General features: G+C 49.5%; 1 protein-coding gene across 1 annotated transcript in view; it reads left to right on the forward strand.

The window, feature by feature from the left end:
• The first annotated feature begins 5,495 nt into the window (after nt 1-5,495).
• LOC120899814 (protein expanded) overlaps nt 5,496-19,091 on the forward strand; it is a 47,741-nt gene continuing 34,145 nt past the window's right edge. Inside the window, exon 1 of the mRNA XM_040306040.1 lies at nt 5,496-7,299. The gene's annotated coding sequence lies outside the window, so the exon portion shown is untranslated. The remainder of the gene's footprint in view (nt 7,300-19,091) is intronic.

Here is a 19,091-nt window from a genome sequence, read left to right on the forward strand (position 1 = left end):
ATTTAAAAAAAACAATACCGGTTAAATAAAAGAAGCTATAAAAAGACATAGATCTTGGAAAATACACAACCTTTCAAGTGGTAGAAGGCCATTTCAGTAAACTGTCTGATATGGGCTCAAGTATCTGTTACACCAAGTACTCTGCACACAGGACTGCCTCTCCTAATATGTGTAACACAATTAATCATAAATATGTTAGCCAACAAGTTAGCCAGGCGCTGACTGGCTGCACTCCTAAACGAAACGTCCAACAACATCCGTCGTAGAATGAGCACAAATATTTACACGTGCAATAGGAATCATTCACTCGCGTCGTATTCATTTCCATACGGGGAGCAAACAAAAACAAACTCGGAAACTCACTCGCCAGCAAAACAGCCGCTCGCCGGCTCCTCATACTTTGCCGTAAGCGAAATAAAAACGCGGTTGCGAGCCAAAACAATGCACTACATTCCTTGCAATGGCGCAACAACACCGAACCGGCCAGGAAATCGGTTGTGCGCAAAAATCGTTTACCTTGGAATCCGGTATGGAATCTCAAAACTCTCCTCCGTATCGGGTGGTAGGAGAGCGGGGAGAGGGGAGGAAACCGCTGAACCGATGGAGAAAAATGCACAAACCAAAACCGAAGGAATCGATACGATCGGATTCGGCATCAAAAATTCGCCATTTGCTGAACGAGCGGGAACGAGCGTGCGGACAACAAGGGAAAGGAACCATCTCCCGCAGGAACGGAACAAGAACGTGGCTCACACACACACACAAGCACACACACACGCACAGACTGTATGCACATCGTACCCCAGCAACGGCAGTGGATGGAGATGTCGAACGACGTGCTCCATCGCGCGATTGCCCCGAGATGTTGCTGCTGATCAAATAAAACAGGAATAAAAATCCTTTCCCCCACTCGTTACACCCGCTCTAAATGGGAGACATGGAGGACGGGGAAACCTTCGGTTGTAGCCACAGGAAAAGCGATAAAATTCCAGCGAACGCAATTTCCTACCCATAGATTCCATCGCTGCTGGAAGGCTCGTCGCTCGGACGTTCCAAACCGCTTCGTGATAATCGAAGGAAAGGAAATCCCTTCGACGACGACCTACACACACACACACACAGACACAGGAGTGGGGGAAGAGAGTGAGGAACCCATTCCAGGGGATCGGATCGCGCAAATACGCAGCCCGGTTTTGTCGTTCGTCGTTCAACAAGGGCACGCCAGAAAGGGAGGACGAAGCGGATGGGGGCTCGATCGAGCGAGAAACTCGGATGCGAATCATAGTGCAAAGAGAAAAGAGCCAAAGCACACACACACACAAATACAGGCGGACAGAAAGCGATTTACACAGCCTCCAAAACAACCAAAACTCCGGAGCGCAGCTGCTGCTGCTGCTGCGAAAGCGCGCCACAGATCCCCTGCCGAGGATCGAGATTCAGGAAACATAACCCAACATAAACACGGCTTGGCGACTACGGGCCCAACAAAAAAAAAACGAGGTAAGGTAGGCAGGGTCCCGGCGAAAAAGCCACAGAGTGAAGCGATTGATCCGAGCACCCGGGTGCCCAGGGTGGGCAGGGTGGGCAAGGTGGATCATCATCCAAAAGCGCTCGGCAAGAAGAGAAACACAAAAACTGCGCCACGATTCGATCGAAAAATGTAACCGAATGGAGAGCGCGAACAACAAGGAATGACGAAAATATACAAAAACGCACACCGATGTATGTGTGTGTGTGCGTGCGTGTACGTGTCCATCGAGTGAGCAAACCTGGTGGTGGTGGTTGGTGGTTGGCTACGGAACGCAAACACGAAGGAATGTGCCGTGCCAGAGGGAAGAGAAGGGCCAAAAGAAAGCTATCCTAAAGAATGTGCCACCACCTGGAATGGAGGCTCGGGAAAGGAGCTGGAGTGGCTGGGGAGGCTAGGGAAGGACGGAGGAGGCTCCGCTCCGGGGCAAGCGCAGACGTGCACGGCCAAGGTGATAAGGATGAGAGGTGAACATCTGCAACTGGGGGCAGATAAAATCCGCCAAGTATTTTGCTGAACAATTGGGAAGAAAAACCATGATGCCAGGTTCTTGTACGCTTGAACCTTTCTTTTTTACGTTAATTAAATGTTAGCGTGTAATTTTAAACTAAAGTGGTAACATTTTTCAACTAAACTGTTGAAAGGATCCGCTTTTTTTAAAACAACGCTTCTTGTATTTAAACTACTCTGCCTGTCGCTACGGAATCATCCCCTAACCATCCTTAACGCCGCTTGAAGTATTAAACCACTCGATTATAAACCAACTCCACTGGAGGCAAAAAACCGGTTTGCACGATCTTGCCAACGCTCGAAAGCGGTGCGATTTTTCCTCGCTGGCGATCGTTTTCGTAAGTCGTTGTGAGGGTTTTTGACGTTTCGAGCTAGGGTTTGTGAGGGTTCAAGATGGCCGTCAAAAATCGATTGTGTTGGTGGACAAAATTAAATGGTCAAAAAGTAAATACACTCCATCACTCTTGCATCTCCTCCTCATTGACCCCACGGGGTCCTACAACATTTCATGTGTGTGCCAATGTGTGCGCTCCGTCGTCTCACTTGCTCGTACCATGTTACGCTATCGCATCAGCTGATCCCGGTGGTGGACTTTTATATACAGTCTTCATTTGCCGGTGATCTTGCCGCTGAGGGAATCGAGGAAAGCCGGTATTGAACTTTTAACGGAGCTCTTATTAATGTATTTATTCCATGCCGGTTCTGACGGGGCCATTCGCGTGCCATGCCGATTGATGGTTACTAAGCTATATCGGTACAATTGCTCTGATCTCGAAGCCATTACAAATGTCTCTCCTTCTCTTTCCAACTCTTTTTTCTTTCTATTTCTCTCCCTTTCGCTTGCCTGCTCTGCTGTCTTTTTGGCTCGCTCGCCGTTTGTGTGTGTGTTTTGTTTCTTCACCTTTCTCGCTCCAACGGAACGCTCGAATCGAGTCGATTCCCTTTGCCGTTGGTCACGTTTGCTGCGAGCACAATAGAGTAGCACAGGAGGCATCATGGAGTTGTGCACTCACAGGCAGTATCACAAAAAATCTGAAGAATGTGTTTTGGTTTACTATTTCCAATGGAATGATTCTACATGAAGAAGAGCTACCTGCAATTAAAATGTTAAAAATATTGTTTGTTTGGGGTTTTGTATTCTTAGAGTACATCGTGCGGTCTGTTTTTAAATAAAACGTAACCGTAATAGGTTTTTTAAATAATTCTTCGAATACAATTTGAACGCTCACTTAAATTCTAAGCACGTATTCTTACACGTACAATTTATCTGGAAAATAATGCATTAATGCTTTAATAATGTAACAGACACGACTTTGTGCACAGAAGAATTTCGAAATAGCATTCCGTATAGCTACCAATTTTACCTGGCGTCTCCACACAGAACAAATTTTCGTTTAACATGTATTTCATATAAACCTCAATTTTTTAACTATTTTGGAACAAAGCTCGAAATTCTTTAATCCTCTACTGCCCGAAAGCCTTAAAAAATCTAAACATCGCCACGAAATGTACTAAAACCACTGGCGAAATGCTGTCCATGGCCTTTCTAAACCGCATCCCCCCCAAAGGCAACTGTAGCGATGCTTTTGCTCCACAGGACGGTACCCAAGAGTGCAATTTCCCTCCGTAGTCTGAGCTGCTGTTTTTTTTTTCTTGCAGCCACAGCTTTACATTTCGCCCGACCGATTTGTGAGTGTGTGATTGTTTTTTTTTTTTTTTTTCATTCGCTCATTCATTCCATGCCCCAGCCACTGCCACCCTTCCACGTGCAATCTAAACCAGCGGGGCTCTTTAAATGGCTACGTCGAACGTTCCAAATCAGCCCGAAATGGCTCTGTGTGTATGGGCGCAGGATTTGGAGGCTTCGCATAGCCACCGCAAAACATGGGCCACACATGGGGGGGGGGGGAGGAGGTAGGTGAAAAAATGTTACGAGAAGCTTTTGCTATCTAAAACGAAGCGAACAGAGAAGGGCGGCCGCGTGCGGGAGCATTCGATCAAATCGAAGTCCACAAAACCCCTGCCCCGCAGCTCTCTTGCCACCCGTTCACCAAGATGCCTTCCGCGACATTACGGTGGGGTCACGCGGTAAGAAAGATCCAGCAAGAGCCACGGAGGGAGTGAGCGAGCGAGAGAGAGAGACACTCTGACTGATGGCCATGGGACGGTCAGGCGTGTGAAGAGGGCAGGAAGAGGAGGCCTGCAGCGAAGTTCAAACCGCTGAGGTTGCATGCCAAGCATCCCACCAATACACGGACGGGCCGGACCGGTAACCGTGGTCGCAGGTAAAACGCGAGCCCCGGTCCACGATCGCTCCGAAGATCATGTCGCGCGCGCTGCCGAAGGTGAAAGAAAAGCGAAGCTGGCAAAAGAAAATAGACAGAAAATAGTTAGATGCTTGTGAAACAGCGCCCGACCTGGGCAGAAGGAGGCTGCAAGGAGAACGTGCTAGAGATGAGGGTGAGGAGAAATATACGGCGTGCGGGAGGTGGAATGGACCCGATGGAACGGGCGGTTGATGGGAGATGTGACCGGTGAGAGCGAGCGAGAAACACGAGCGAAAGATCGGGCCGGGAGCTAAACAGAGCGAGATATAGAGAGAGAGGAAGAGTGAGAGAGAGAAAGAAAGAAGTAGAGTCAGAGAGAGAGAGAGAGATAAAAAGAGCGAAAGAGAGATGGAAACCCCTACCGGGCAAGCGGAGAACTGATCGATGGAATATGGTGCAGGCGGTGTAGCGAGCAGCGGGGTTGCGGCAGGCCAACATTCCAGGCAGGGCAGGGCGGTGTGCAGCATAAAAGGAAGGAAAGAGAAGCCGGCCCAACCACCGTGCGGCAAACGGAGAAGCTGCTACGCCGCTGTGTGTTTATTGCTGTAAGATTCAGCATACATTTTTCAGCGGTTGGCACGCACACCAGCGCACGAGAAACCAGTCTCGGAAACCACGCGATCATCAACAGCACGGCAGCGGATTCCAAAACGTGCGTACCAAAGCAAACCGAGCGACAATTACACACGGAAATGTAGCACCACGCAATGGGAAGGAATGCGCGATGAATACTTAATAATTGTAATGTTTCGAAAAGTTTTTCTTTAACATTCATTTTTCAACAAAACTGAACAAAACTTTAATTAAATAATTTTTCAACAACCACACCAAACCACATCGACTGTAGAATAAAGCGCGTTACGCACTGTAATACCTCACAACTATACAAGGCTTCTACCCCGCGTGCAGCTGCCTGCCGCACGCTGCCCGACGCTACACCAATGGCAACGATACCCCATGGCAGCCATCGTTGGTGTGTGAGTGTGTGTGCGGGCGCATTCCAGCGCAATGGCGACGGACACGCAACAAGATGGCTTGTGGAAGGGGCAGCGGGTGCAGGTAGGGAGATAAAGGAATGGTGGCAGCCGTCGTCGTCGTCGTCGTTGGCTGTTCGGACCCTAACGAAAATATTTCCAGCGCGAACACTTTCAATCTGCTGGAGAAACTCGACCGCAAAGGTTTTCCGCTGCGTGAGCTCAAACCGAGAGACCGTTCGCTGCGTGCTTACCCCTTTTTTGCGCCCCCTTGGAGTGCCTGTGTGTGGGTGTGAGTGTGTGTGTGTGTGTGTGTATACATTCAAGAAGTGGGAGCAAGTGAGACACGCTACTATAGCTAGAAACACGTACAAGTGAGACCAAAAATTGAGCCGCAGTAGTAGCATCAGCAGTAGCAGCAGCAGCAGTAGAAATAATATTACCGACAGTGAACAATCGATCGAGCACGTTTACTCGAACGCGTTGTCGCGTTGTTTTCTGAAGCGATTAGCTATTCGCAATTCAATTTTCGCTAAATAATCTCCCCGCGCCGAGTGGCTTAAAAGTGGCTGGGTGAGTGTAGTGACGGTTTGGTGCCGTGACCAGGAAACGCCTAAGCGAAAGCAACCAAACGAAGCGATCTTTGTACAATATAAGTTCGGCAAGTGATTTTACACGCATTTCTCGAGCTGTATTTCGTGTATTGCATTCGAGTGAAGCATACAGGCAAACAAAAACCATCAACCAAACACATCAAGTGAGCAAAGGGTGTGCAAAAGGAACGGCCCATAACAGATACTCATAATAGCAAAAGGGCATCGCTACGGCCGAGCGGGCTTGCCACATGCTGTGCTGTGCCTTCATTTCTGTTAACATTCCTGACGCTTTGCAGACGCGTGTACGCCGTGGGTGTTGAATAGTGCATGTGCGCGTCGTGTGAGAGAGGTTCTCTGATTTTTTTTTTTTTTTGCCTTCCCGAACCCTCGGCTGCCTGTGTTGCATCTTCGCTTGAACAGCGAAGGGCAGAAAAAGAGAAAAAAACCGACAACAACTGCCTGCAGTTGCAGCAAGTGCCCCCGTTTCATCGGCAGGATCGATCGGCTGTAGTGTGTGTGTGTGTATGTGTGTTTGTGTGAGGGTAAAGTCGGGAAGAATTCCATTCGCTGGCCCAACGGAGTCCCGGTTCCCATCTGGTCCGGCCGAGACCGGGTGTGCTGTGCCGTCCTCTATGCAAGGAGTGCAAGTCGAAAACATCGCCTCGAAAAAAAACAACACCAACCAACGGTAAAACGATCGTGCGAAACAGTGTGTTTTAGAGTGTAACAGTGTGTACTATGTGTATGGTTTTTGTGGTAGGAAAACAGAAAAATACCGACGTCCACGTAAATCAACCAGGGCAGTGAAAAGTTCAAACAAACCAACCCATCAAATCGTTTCTTAATTTCAAGTTTTGTTGTGCTTTTGTCCTAACTTCGATCCGATCCGTGATCGTGTTGTGCGATCGAATAAAACGTGTCTGTGGGGTTCAGTGTGTATGTTTGCGTTTGCGAGGGTCTGTGTGCGCGAGGGGGTTCAACAGTGCAAAAAGTGTGCCGAATGCGGTCCAGTGTCATAATCGAAATCGGATATCCTGGGTTGCAATAGCGAGTGAATCCATTTGGGGAGTGAGCAGATAATCGAAATATTCGAAAGCGGTGTCGTCAATAAATCTACAAAGTGCTCGTCTTGATTCAACAAGTTTTATCCAAACCTCAAACTAAACCGGCATCTGCTTGGCAGAAAGAGAGAGAGAGAGAGAGCGAGAAAGAGAAAGGTTTTTGGTTTTTTGCTACCTTCTGCAAGTCGCAACAAACCAGAATACAGACATAGCATCCTTCAAACCGAGCTCTCCGAGAATCGACCGACACATCTTCTATTGGATTGGTTTCTTTACGTGTGTCATCTTTATCCAGCATCAATGGTGAGTAGCCGAAACACCTTTTAACAACCTCGACAAACCGCTTTCGACATCCAAGATGATATGAGGGGGGAGGGTAGATTCGTAGCCATAAAACCGATATCACCAACTAAACATAGCCCTCCCCCAAAATGGCTCTCGTAACATGGCACGGGAGAAATCTACATCACGAGCAAAACCTTTAACATTCATGCCTTTTTTCTGCTGTTGTTGTTGCTGTTCGACCCCGAAAGTGATATCAAACGCGGAGGAAAATAACCTCACCATACCCAAAATAAGAAAACCGGTAAAAAAATAACCACATTCCACAAGCCGAGAGTCGTTCGAAAAAGGCAAACCCAACCGCGGGGAGAGGGCGCAATGCCGCAACCAGAAAACAAAAGGCAAGCGAGCGAGCGAACAGCGAACAACCACTTGGCGCATCGGTTTCGGGTGTGATTCACGGCCCATGCCTGCCACGCTGCTGCCCTCTTACACGTACACACATGGGGGTTGGTTTTTTTTGTTGAAACAAAGCCGAAACACGCCGATGACGTTACAGCCGTTCGTAGTCAGCGTTCGAACAGCGCGTCACGGTAGTGATGGGCGCGAGCGCACGCTCGCTCGCGTCTCTGTGTCTGTGTGTGCATTTAGTGTGCAGCGAATCGAAACAGAGCCACATTTTTGACATTTTTTGCGGCTGACTCAGCACACACGACTCCGACAGCCGGCTGACGCTGATGACTGTGTTTGTGAGTGATCGTGTCCAACTCAATTCATGCTAACGATAACCATAGGAAATAGCTCCACGAGTCTACTGATAGAGCAAAATAAAGGCAATTGGTTGGGTAGATGATGCGCTGGATCAAACATTAGACACAGCGAGCATTCGTTTGCAGCAGGTCGTTACGTTACGAAATCACCATCAACATCTACGTCATTCCACGTAACAGTGATAAAATCGTTAATTTTATTATTCAAAACTCAATAAACAGGCTCTCCCGACCAGTCCCGCTCGGCTTGACCTCCGTTGAGACCTCGGAGGCACATTCTGCCAGCACTGGTTTCCGCTATCACGAACTGTCTAGAAATCGCAAGTGAATCACTATCCCCACAGCTGCACACAGGCAAAACTGTTGGCCAATAATAAGTGTAAAGTTTCCACAATGTCTGCAGCGTACTCATCGACCACCGTGGTGGGGGTTTGTTGGGAAGCCAAACAGGGAAGCGTAACCTCGGTGCTCAACCTCAACCGCCTCTGTCTGCCGGAGGACTCGGTGCAATTAGCATATTTGCTCATCCCATATATCCACCGGTCCAGCCCGTCTGGCCAATAAGCCAGAGCCAGAAGGTCTAGCGCTAGGCGTGAGCGTTGCGGTGCGTCATGCGAAAAAGGTTCGAAATAGAAATGAACAGCACAACTGCCGCGTTTGCCTATACCACGGTCAGCTTCAGTCTTCAGTGATCCACTTAATCGGTCAGCTTATTATCGAATCAACGGAACAATTCGAATGGTGCAATTTGCTCACAGCACGTTGTCTGGGGGTGTGATGCTCTCCCCGAAAATATTGCAGCACTTGGCTTCCACTCCATCCATCTAATTATGCTTTCTGCTACAATCGGCAACAATTCGCTCGTCTGTTTCTTTTTCGGTTTAAAATTTCGCTCTCTACGCGAAGAATCACCTGGGTCCGTTCTACGAAAAAAATGGGCCTACTGCAAGCACACTCAAGAACTCGGTTGAGTGTATACAGTTTCATACAGGCTTACGTAAGTCGACTACTTCGGGAACTAGAACCGGGGCCGCCGTTCCGGTTTGGTGGAGAATGTGATTCACGCTCGAAGCATTCACAAGTACGGTATGCCGGTTTACAGCTCATATGTTCCTATGACCTCATAGCTTGCCGGGTGTGCCTCACTAAGAAGGAGGAAACAGTACCTTGCAATTCTTGGTCATAATTTTGGGCGTATCAAAAATCCGTTTTAACTGGAGTTATTGGACACGATGGACGAAACTCCAAACCGAAGATGCGGCATTTTGGAAGAGAAATCTAATGCAGACATTCAGATATTCATTTCATCATGACGAAACTGTAAACTTGACTTCAAGTTTAGTTTCATGCAAATGAAACGCACGCGCTAGCCATAACATCGCTCTGACCGCTGGCTTGCGTTGCTTCGAATGTCCACGAGGTCGTCATGCAACGCCTCGCCAAACGTGCAGGGGCACGCAAAACAAGCCACCACAACGCCGTGGCTGTAGTTTCGACAGCGGTGGTGCTACCAGGCTGGCAAGCATGGTTGATCGAGAGGAAAAATTATCTAGAAAAGGAAAATCACCCAATCCAGTGGCAGTGTTAGCAGCCAAACAAGACCGTTCGGTTGTGTTGGTCCAGGGAAGCAAAACTGGATATCTCGCGCCAGTCGCGCGCTCTCTCGCCATCCAATTTCGAAGCGATGGAAAGAAAGACACACACACACAACACAAAAAACCAGCCGGACTGGTTCGTTCGCTTCATTCCGTTCCGTAGTACGCGGTTTGGCCGGAGGAGAAGGAGGATCTGTGGGTGAGTTGGTGGTTTTGATCGCAGCATAACCACACCACCCCAAACCTTATGTGCGACCACAATGGAAGCTTTTTTTTTTTGTTTTGTTTGTTGGCAGATTGGCGGGGTGGGTTTTGGTGGAGACGAAAGGAAGCAGCAAAAAAAACCGGTCAGGTGATTCGGGTGGGAGCGGGCACATGGTCCACCCGGAGAAGGACGGACGGTTTCATGCGCGGTAAATTCGATTCCGCGTTTGCAGCGCATTCGTGCCTTTCCCTATCCCTGCCAGCGCTGGTCTCTCTGTGCGGCTTCACTACAAAACTACGCTCGAGCTCCACTCCATGTTCCAGCATCATGCGCTCGGTCGCTTGCGAGCGATCGAGGAACGCCACGGCTGTGTTGGTATGCTGCTGGATGCTGCCCATCGCTTGCCGGTAGCGAAAGCGTGAGCACATGCGCTGGCTGCTCTCGCTCGCTCGCTCACACGCACGCTCGTTTTGCGTCTTGTGCGCGACTCCCCTGGTATGCTTGGTATGGAGGAATTCCAATGTCACATAATTCGTTCGATTCGCTGCTGCTGCTGCTGCTATTGCCAGTCGTTTCGCTCCCTTTCGCTTTGCCAAGCGGGTTTGAACCGGTGCGCGAGAGCGGATAGTACTCTGCAGCTGTGGAGGACCGTTTGCTTGACATTTAAGCGTACGTACCCAAAAGAGCCGCGATCTCGTTCCTTCGGTGGACACCTCAAAAAGCCTCATTTTCATCCTATACCGGGCCTGAAGGTGTCACAACAAAGTCATCAACAAGCCTGATCCAGTGCCTTATGCAACTGGTCAGCGTTAAACTAATCCCATCTTTACGATGCCATTTCTATCACAATTCGTTTCCCGGGCTGCTCATTGCAGTAGCAGCGCTACGGCCACCAGCAGCAGCAACTATTGCCATGCATCCATCGTAAAATGTCCACCCCAGGTCCGTGCTCCATGACCTCTCCCTTACCTACCGGGTCGGCCAGTCGACGGTGCCTGTGAACGTGCAGGCACTCGTCGCCGCCGTTGCCGATGGTTTCGTAATCGAACCTCGTGCGCTGCAGTTTATCTGCAGTTGCACACAAAACACCTCCAAGCCGCTCCAGGGTGCAAAATGGAAAAAGCAGGGTACTGCCAAAGGGTTGATGCATTAGCATAAACTCGTACACAGAAATTGTGGCGAATTTTTGTTGTTGCCACACCGCGCCGCACGAAACTAAGCACGCCGCAAACTAGCCGCTAGCTTGTATGGACAAACGATAGAAAATGACCAGGCAATGCAACAACAACAACAAAACTCTAGTCACATCGAAAAGAAAGCGTCCAGCTATGGGCGCTTTGGTGTGGCGCTCAAAAAATTCCCTTCCTCCCGTGTGACACCGTTTCTGGGGTTGAGCAGCGCTGTGACGTCAAACTGCAAATCGAAAGGTGGCAGCAATCTTTACAGCCTAGTTTATTTGTTTCTTTTTTGCAACATTCCGTGCGGTTGCTGATTAAATTGTTTATTTATTTACCCTTTTTATGAGTATTTCTGTGTGTGTGTGTGTCTGTGTGTTCGTGATTAGGACTATAAATGGATTTCATGCAAACAAATACGCAGTGATCTTCTTGCTCACAATCACTTTGTTGTTTGTCTACGATAAGACTTTAAGAGGGGTGAAACAGCGTGTTGGGCTACGCGATGACTATGCCGGTTGCCGGCTACTGCCTGTCTCTCGAGGTCGCAAGCCAGCGCAATTGCAACCATTTCGTCACCCGAGTTCCGATGATTGGCACAATCAGGAAATTGTAAAAACGCCATCCCGTGAGTGGCACAGTGTTATCGGTGGAATTTACGATACATTCTTAACCCTGCCGTTGGTGACACTTTATTGCAGTACGCTTGCTCAGTGGCATCGCACGATCAGCTCGCCTGAAGTGACAGCAAAATGGAACGCAACCCACTCCAGGAAGCACTAGAACGATCTAGGAAGCTCCTCGCTGATAATTGTGGCTATCAATCATGCCATCGTGATCTAACATAGCTTGAGATGGGAAGGGGAGAAGATCGTTTCACTTCCCAAAAGCCGCCGTTGCCGTGTTTTCTTGAGAAGCTGCCGCTGCGCTTTCTCAGAAGCTTTTCGGGACGTCCGAAAACGTGATGCGCTCGATTAATGAGCGTGCGGTTCCGAACGATTCCGATAATTGTTTGACACTAATTCATTCCGATTCGAAAATTACCACCATTTAAATCGTCATTAGACGGAGATGGTTACGGAGGCCGCATTCCTTCCGAGCTACCAAACCTGCCCCTGGAGCGATGGTCCCTGTTTTACCCTGGCTGGCTCCGCTGGATGAGTTTCCCGTGCGTTTGATGGCTTCTGGAAGTTGCCCTGTGCTGGGGGTTTGGTGTCGCCCGAAGGGGAAATAAAACACTTCTCCTTGTAGGCTTGGCTTTAAAGCAAAAAAAAACCCTCTAACTCTTCTCTAATGCACACAACACAAGCAATAATAAATAAAGAGAAGAAAACACAAACACGAAACGATCGTTCTAAGCAGCATGTTCTCCAGAGACACGAAAAATGAATGGAAAAGAATCCAGGCAGCAGTCGTCAGCCCGGAAACTGTCAGAATATTTTTCAAAACCTCCCATTTTCTACTCTTCCACACTTCCTCTGCTTGCCCGTCTTGTTTGGCCAACGTGCCCCGATGCACAACACGCAACTTGTTCGCATTCCGGTGGTGCTCGTGGTGGTGGTGAAATTAATAAAATTTACCCCTTACCTTTTCTCGGTTGTTTCTCGTGCTGCTGCTCATTCTAAATTTCCCACCTTACTCGAATCGCTCGGGTCATCTTTCCCCGGGGGGATGGTTGCGTTTTTTGGGGTGTGCATTTTTTGTTTCTTCTTTTGAATGATAACACCCGAAGCACCGATCGCAAGGACCCCTAGAATTAACCAGAAGTCCGGTAACCAGAATCGACGGTGGAAGCGAAATGAATAATGAACCACCAAAGCTTCATTTTTTTTTTCTTCATCTGTTCATGCCCAGCAGCAGTGACAGTGACCACAGCAGGCTTCCCAAAAACAAAAAAAAAAGCAGCTGAGGAGTTGAACAGCAGTAGCAAGAAGAGAACCAACTAGCAGCAGATGAACAAAAAAACGCTACACAACTTAGTCGAACGGTAGAAAAACGCTGCTTGCAATCTGAATGTTGCTCGGAGGGAGGGAACGCAATAAAACGAACCAGTGGCTTCCTGTGGATGGCCTGAAGGATTCGCCGCAACCGCAAGCCCTGACAGGGTGTGGAACTTTGAGCCAACGTTTGAACGACGGTGCTTCGTTATCTTTCACCCGTTCATTATATGTTTTTTTTTGCTACCCTCTTGCTCGGTTCGGTCCGGTTCGTCGTCTGATGCTTTGTTTTTGGTGAGATCTCAGCACGTCAAATCGTTTGTTTCGCCCTCAAAATTCCCCTCTTCTTGATGAATCAGTGCTTTCGCGAGGATCTTAGCATTCTTTGCAAGCGATAATCGTTTCCCTCTGTCTTTGGTTGGTGCGCACAACCCAAAACCTGCTTGCGTTCGTCCTTCTGGCTGCTGGGTTTTACCCTCGCGCCATATTTGATCAATTAAAAATATGATCATGTTCCGGAGCCCCTCGACCAGCGCGCGCGGCACCTTGCCTTGCGATGAATGTCCAAACGGGGGAATTCCATCACGCGCTTCATTGTTTCGATGTCGGGCCGGTTGGGCAAAGAAAACCACGTTCGATGCGGCACGTCGGCCGGCCGGGTGGGTGGCACCAATTTCGCAACACATCCTGCACGGCTAATCATCGCTGTTTACCAAAGCGCACAAATCAAATCGAGGTGTGGTGATGGAACGCACTCGCACCCAGAGACCGTCCATTTTTTTTTTTTTGCTCTGTTTGAACACTCTCCACACCACACCTTCCGCGGGGCTGTTGTTTAGGTTTAGCGCGAGTGGGGTTGATTTAGTCCATCCTTAAAATTCCACCCATGGCGGCGCGGTGACCGAGTACACCAACCCACTTTTAACCGGCGCACGTGCACGAGGAAGGAAGTGAACGATCGTCAAGCCTATAGGCACCAAAAACAAAAAAAAAAACATGTGTCGAAATGACTTCCTGTTTGCGCACCATGCTAATCATTTTGAAGTTGTCGTACAAAACAACAAGCTGTCCTATGTCCGCCGGTTGAGGTGTTTGCCGTGAAGCGAAAGAGAGTTCTGCATGCGTGATGGCGTCTATGCTGCTACACTCCCATCGGTACGGGACACACGGGATATTAGCATACGGCGGGAAAGCAATGGCGCGATAAGAGCACCTAGAAGACGCGCAAAAGCAGCATGTCCGCATGTCCGCACTGAGCTCTGAGCGGTACCGCGTTGACAAGACAACCTCGGGTGTACTCCACACCACCGGATGGCGATCATCGATGTCTTTTTTTCCCACGGGGCTAAAAACGAGACTGTGTTGCCACTTGTACGCGTTGCTCTTTTTTTTTTTGCTTCATGGTCCGAGAGCATGGAGCAAGATCGATCGAGCTCGCGTTTTGATCTTCGGTTGCTTGCCTCGAACGATTTTAATTAACCGACCGGGCTCTCACCGGCCCAGCTGCAGGCAAATATTTTAATGATAAAATTTTAATTAATTCTATTTCTTTGCTCTCTTCCTTCCTTTCCTCCTGCTGAATCGATCATCGCCACGATCGGAAAGCAAGCGAACGGATGGAAGCTGGTTTAGCGTTTTGGCTTTATTTTATTACCACCGAAAGGTCATAAAAAGGGCATCTATTGCGGTTCGCGGGGGTTTGCTTTGTGGCTAAAATTCAATTCCATTCCATTGGTCCTGTTTCGGAACGATGATAACGAATACGTTTCATTCAAAACGGAGCACTGAATCGTGGTGCGATCAGTTTGTTGAGATGAGCGGAGATATTTCATAAAACGCAAAAGCGAATTAAGAATTTCCGCCCGCGAATCGGGCTTGTCCTAACAGCGCACCCGAAAGCTCGTTTCCATTTTACGTGAAACCAAATTTCATTGAACCATCATTCGTGCGTTGGTATCGAACGTAAAACAGCCTGCTCGCCCAAAAGCCCCTGCCAGCCGAATTTTATTGCGCTGTTTGTTTTTTAAACGAAATGAAAACACATATCTTCACGAAACCACGAATTCAGTACGCCGAAACATGTTTGAAGCTCCGGATAATGATGCGCGACACCGACCCGGTTTTCGTGCCGAGCAGATCGAGCAGATACCCTCTCGCCGGCTAGGCTGTCGCCAGAAAATCCTATTGTGGAGGCTTTATCGGCATTAAAATTTTTAATTAAAATACACAAGTGTCGTCGCGCCCTCTCGACGCTGGCTCGGCGGCGGGACTTGAGTGGGTGGTGTGGAAGTAGGGTGATTCGGGAGAGAGAGAGAGAGAGTAAAAAACACACCGAAGGGGGTTGCACCTCTCCAAAATCGGCGCCTTCGTTAGCTGGATCGCTCTTATCGCTTCGGCTTATGCGCCGTTTTTTCCACCCCTTTATTTCGCGTTCCAAAGTCACACACACACACACACACATGAGGGCGCGCGCGCGCGCTCACACCCCTTCACTCGATCGACCATTAATGTTGGTCTCATTTTTTTTCCAAATCATGGCGCCAACGATAAATTAGCTCGCGACAGATGGCGCATTTACGGAACGCGCGTTCGTGCGTGTGTGTGTGTGTGTCAGCAGCAGTGGACGAATAATAAATGATTCCTCTCCTCCCATAGTCCGCACCTTCCGCAAACACCTTAACGTGGGGCAAACGTATGATAAGGCGGCAGCGGTGCGGGGAGATGGGTTGATCTTTCGCGAGCTCTCGCTCGCGCAAACAGGCCCGCTTCGATCGTTCGCGACCGAGCGCACGCCTTGTGCAGCTGGCGACAGGTGAAACGGCACTCGAAGCCCTCGAGACATCGAACCGACCTGGTGGGCTAATGATGGTGTGCGCGAGCGAGCGGAGGACACCGTCCGTCCGTCCGTCGCTGTGGCTGTGGAATGTGGCCGCCAGCTCTCGAGGAGCCAGCGCCCGAGCCAATCGACAAAACCCGGCCACCGCATTGGAAGTGCGAGAGAGGCAGAAAGGCACAGCGACACAGATGTATGCCTCGGTTGCACGGGGCTGCCTCTTATCCCGTGGTTGCGATTAGTCGCCCCAGGAAGTTTAATGCCACGAGGTTACGCCGAAGAGGCTAAATGTTATAGAGACAATCACCTTCGTGGTTTGGATCGTTACAACTGGCTACTTCAGCGTTCGATAGTATCTTTCATTAACGCTCGTCGCATCGCGTAGCCATTGCTATCGGGCTTTTGATCCTGGTCACGGCACCACCACCACTCATAACGCCGTTCGTTCGTTCGATGCGTGCAGTAAACATTAACATGCAACAATAAATATTGATCTTGAGGTACGAACTTGAATTCCTCGAGCGCAGCAAACAGAGTACGAATGACATATTTCAGGATTGGACATTCTTATCTGCCCTGCCATGCTCCGCCAATGGCTCTAGAAAGTCGTGATACAAAGACCCTTTTAAAGCTTCCTCTTTCCTTCACGCTCTCTCGCTGTGTGTCGGTCTTCTCCTTCCAGCACGCTGGAGCGGTAAGATATTGCGTAAGTAACAGTCCGGCGTGATATGCTTCGAATGCAATAAATTCCTCTAACTAGCTTGCCCGATAACGCACACACACACACACACGCGCACACCGGGGGCTACTCGTGGCTGCTTAGGAAGGCGTTAACCCATATGTACCCTAGCAGCACCAAATATTTGTGGAATTCCAAAGACCAACTACATCTTGGCAACATTCCTTGCTGCCTTCACAAACCGTCATCGTGGATGACCTTTTCCATCTTCGACGGTGGTTCGGAAGAAAAAAGAGGGCAGGGTGCCCTCCTATACTCTCCGCTCTTGCGCGTTGCGATAAATTCTAGACCCAGTACCGCTACGCTAACCGATTCGATTGCTACGACCGCTTTGCACCAGCGGGTCAGCGTGCTGGAGAAAAGGGGGCATTGCTTTAATCATCACCCACCCCACCCGGAGCGGGGTCTGCAGGCGCCTCGGACACACTTTATCAACCGCGGGCAGCATGGTCGCGTGATTGGGCCATAAAAATTCTTTCACCCGTCGCAGGCGCGGTTTTGCATGAGCACCGTTTTTGCGCTCCGGCTCGCCTCGGTGGGTTCGTACTTCCTTCTCCGTGCCATCCAGCGCTCAAAAGCGTCTTGTCAGCGAGTTTCTCGTTCCTCGCCGTAACGATCGACTGTATGGGGAGAGAGGGAGTGAGGGAGAGACAGAGACAGAGAGAGAGAGAGAGAGAGAGAGAGAGAGAGAGAGAGAGAGCAGGGCATTGAGATAGGTAGTATTTGCGCAATGGATTTGCGCGCCCTTTTACCGTCGTACCTCGCGCAGTGCAGCGTTCGTCCATTGACCGTGTGAATGTGTGCGGCCGTTGCGGCACTATTACGAAATGCTCGCCACAGGGAAAGGAATGTGATGACCAAGAATTCGCCTTCGAAACCGATATGGGCCTTTCCCCCGGCCAGGCATGCAAAAGGCATTGATCCTCCACGTACCCCTCGACGCGTGGTACCCACCCCCCGGCACGGTGAGATATAAACTTAAGATACACCCCGCGCTCATTACAAAAGCGCTTTAATGGATAATAGCATTTCTGTGTCGCCGTAACGGTGCGGGTATCTTTACAGTTCCTTCAACTCCACGGCAGTTCATCGAACAGAAAGCGCGCTTATCGTTTATCACCGCGCCGTGACAGTGTGGTAAGTGACGACCGGGCGCATTGCTCATCAGCTGTCGGCTGTGATGAGAGTGGCATGGTACGACATGGAATATGATTTTCGATGGTATATCACAGATCTATCCAGCAGTGTATCACCCTCAAAAAGTGCCGCAAGCGACGAACCTAATTTACAAAACCAAGGACGAACACTACTTGAGGATCAAGTTGATGGAACACTGCCATTACCGAGTTCCCAGCATGCTCAGCAGTAACAGCTGCTGAGACGACAAGCTCATTGAGAATAGCGCGAAACGGACAAGGAATGGAACGGCGCACACACACACACGGGCGAAATGCGAAAGCGACTTCTACAAAAGAAAAACCAGAAATGTGAGCGACCGGCAAGGTATGCTTCCAGCGGACCGCGCAATGTTCGTCCGCGGTAGTGTAAAGGAAGCGAATGGCAGGCAGGCCAACAAGGTGTCTCTATCTCCATTTCATCATAGCAAGCAGACCATTGCTGCATACCACAGCCAGAGCGTGGCACGATGTACGCCAAGACGCCAACGACGACGACGACGACGACCACGTCCTTTTTGACTCGTTGGGCCATTCGAGGGGAGGGGGGGGGGCGCTCAGTTGGAGTTGGAGGTATGCCACCCTGTACACCGTTGCTCTATTCCTCGTTCCCTTCCCACTTTTTTCGTGCCCAGCGGAGAGTGTGTTCAACTCTCCAAGTCGTTGGCTTTCGATTTTTATCGCCTATCATTTCCTATTCCGTGGAATGTGTGTGTTTGTGTGCCTCACCTCACGCCCTGTGATCTCCGAAGTACAAGGGGACGGCATTTCTTCCCGTTTTTTTTTTTTTGGTTTTCGGTGCCAATACGGTGCCAATCGATCCAATGATGATGAGCCCACAAACGCCTGGTCGTTGCGAACGGAACCGGATTCCGCACGCTTCTACCCTCCAAAGCGTTCAACATGCGTAAAAGTTTCACGGCAAACGTACCGACCGCACCGGAAGTCCACTGTGTTCGGTAGAGAAAGGGTAGAGATAGAGTGGTTTGTTTTGCACACCCCGAACATCTTCCAGCTGGGGGAGTTGGGGAGAAACGTTCGGAAAAGTAGGTTGAAAGGCGCCGGTCGAAAAACCGACGGTGATTATCCAATTGCTCGGGAGCTGGGTATCATGAGAACGATGAGTATCAGCGTCTTGACAAATGCCGAGAGGTAAGAGGCTAGTTTACAGATAAGTACAAAGTTATGTCCCTCCAATTAAGCTCGCAACGTTGTCCGCTTTTCGAAGCATCAGTGATCGAGCTTTTTTGGGACACAAAAATTAAGCCATTTCGGCGACCGAAAGCCTGATTCGTGTGCGTTCGGTATTCATCTGAATATTAAAATCGATCTTTATCGCCATCCGAGGGAGACCAGAGCTCGTCATAACTGGTCGTTCTCGTTT

This window comes from Anopheles arabiensis, chromosome 3, assembly GCF_016920715.1.
Source record: "Anopheles arabiensis isolate DONGOLA chromosome 3, AaraD3, whole genome shotgun sequence".
NCBI classification, from domain to species: domain Eukaryota; kingdom Metazoa; phylum Arthropoda; class Insecta; order Diptera; family Culicidae; genus Anopheles; species Anopheles arabiensis.